General features: G+C 41.4%; 1 protein-coding gene across 1 annotated transcript in view; it reads right to left on the bottom strand.

Moving 5' to 3' along the window:
* Nucleotides 1-2,500, bottom strand: part of LOC125030831 (solute carrier family 23 member 1-like) — a 20,549-nt gene that overhangs the window by 5,761 nt on the left and 12,288 nt on the right. The window lies entirely within an intron of this gene.

Below are 2,500 nucleotides of genomic sequence, written 5' to 3'. Positions count from 1 at the left end.
CAAATATCTTGGTGTTATGGTGACTGCCCCCCACCTTATGTCCCACAACTCACGTTTTACCAAGGATATTGTTCAAAACATCAAGGAACGATGCCTTGAGCGTTTAAGACCATTGCAATACATAAGTACATAACTCCCTGAGAGTCCTAAGGTTGATGTATATCTCCCTTGTTAAGTCCATGATAGACTATGCAAGCCCAGTTCTTAGTATGCTGCCACCGAGTGCCCTCAAACCCCTTGGAGGTTTACAGAACAAGGCCATGAGAATTATACTTGGATGCCCAATGACAGCTAAAGTTCTCGTCATGAGGAAAGAGTTAGACCTCCCTTCTATTCACAGTCGTGTCATCCAAGTTAACACCATACTTGGCATCAGACTCCTGCAGCTTCAGCCTAGACCACAAATCTCCTATAGCCTATCAAATGAGATAAATTATAGAGTTAGGTATGCCCGACCTCGATACTCCAATCTCATACAGTCCAACTTAGAATGGAAAACTAAAACTGCTCATACTATCATGTTCTTCAATGTATGGAACAACGAAGCTATTAATATTCCAGATACAGTAATTGCTGCTCCTTGGCACAGAACTCATGTACATGCTTATATTGATAAATTAATAGGGTCTAAATCTTTGGCTTCAAAAATGGAACTAAAAGCTCACTACTTGAAATATATAGATGGCATTCTACATCCCTCTCATGGTACGCCCCCACTTGCAATCTACTGTGATGCCTCCACTGATCCTCATGGATCAACAGGGATTGGTGTGCTAATTCCTGATATAAATTTTGAAGAAAGTGTGTGCTTTACAACTGGACAAGCACAACTGATGCCGAGTCAGTAGCTATACATCATGCCATTAAGAAAGGTAGTGAGCAGCAGCGACACCTGGCTGTCTTTACAGACAGCCAAGGCGCTCTACAAAGGCTTACTGCATTTAATCCAGAAAACATGATAACTAGGAATATCCTTCACCAAATTTCCAAACTATCAGAACGGGGTACTCAAGTGTCACTATACTGGATACCCTCTTATATAGGAATATCACTATGTGACAAGGTTGATCAATTAGCCAGGTTAGCACTTTCCCGTGAAGATCCATATTATGTAATACCACTATCTCTCAATCAAATGAAAAAAACGAGTTATCAACTGTCTTAGAGATTATGAGGGTCAGGTATGGACCACTGAAAAGATGAAAAAAGACGGACATGGTACTATCTGGCATTACGAGAGTATTGCTGGGACATCAAATTTAGACAAACCCTATAAAATCTATCACGGACTCTCTAGGAGACAACAGGTTACATTAACTAGGCTACGCATAGGATATCAGTACACTATGCAACATGTACAGGATGCAGTTTTGGATGCAAAACCTGTTTCATATCACCACTGCAAACTGTGCAAGGCACCCAAGTCGCATAATCTCACTCATTACTTACTCTGTTGCATAAAGACTGCATCCTATCGATCAAGTAGTACTGTTCACAGATTAGCACTTGTTGATTATATTAACTTTATTATAGACACTGGTCTTGTCTTTGACATGATTAGTGATATAAACGGTTTTTTACCAGCCAGATGATATTTTAATACAGTGATAATAGCACAGCCCCTCAGGCATGTATGTAACACTAATGTTTGACTGATGGCCCTCTACAAAAATAGAAGCACAGCCAGTTTGGATAGATGCTTTGGTATCTTACCCTGGCTTTTTGCAGGGCATGTACACTGTTCTGTAAATAAATGTTATCAAATCAAATCTCTCTCTCTCTCTCTCTCTCTCTCTCTCTCTCTCTCTCTCTCTCTCTCTCTCTCTCTCTCTCTCTCTCTCTCTCTCTCTCTCTCTCTCTCTCTCTCGCTCTCTCTCTCTCTCTGTCTGTCTTTCTGTCTTTCTGTCTCTCTCTCTGTCTGTCTGTCTCTTTGCATAGAATAGACCACGATAGATCTCTTGTGAGCTTTTTATGGGTGCCTTCTCACGTAAGGCTCGAGGCCAATGAAACTGTGTACAATCTTGCTGAGACTGCTTGTGCCCTGGACATGCCTAATATACATGCTACCCCCTCCCTCTGGTGTTACAGAAAAATTATATACTACGAATATGTGGCAGGTGTCTCAAGCAGAGGACGTGTCCCATTGTTCGTCTTGCAAATTGTGCGACCTTCCCAATGCCAACACTCAACACCATCAAGGAGTGCCCCTTAGCGAAGTACTTGCTGCCCCAGTAACAAGATCGCATTTATGTTTGTAAATACTTACTGCAGTGTGACAATTTAGACACTATTCTTGTGAATCATCCTCATTTTGGTGGATATTAGCCATTTACTTTTGTTTCTCTGCGTGCGCTCGCGCTCGCGGGTGTGTGTCTGTGTGTGTGTTTTGTGCGAGTGCGAGTGAGAATGTGAGTATGCATATTCATATAAATATGTGTATATATAGTTCACACACACACACACACACACACACACACACACACACATATGTATATATATA

This window comes from Penaeus chinensis, chromosome 11 (assembly GCF_019202785.1).
Source record: "Penaeus chinensis breed Huanghai No. 1 chromosome 11, ASM1920278v2, whole genome shotgun sequence".
Lineage (NCBI taxonomy): Eukaryota > Metazoa > Arthropoda > Malacostraca > Decapoda > Penaeidae > Penaeus > Penaeus chinensis.
The sequence above is the reverse complement of the archived record's forward strand: the minus strand, read 5'-3'. Positions and strand labels throughout refer to the sequence as shown.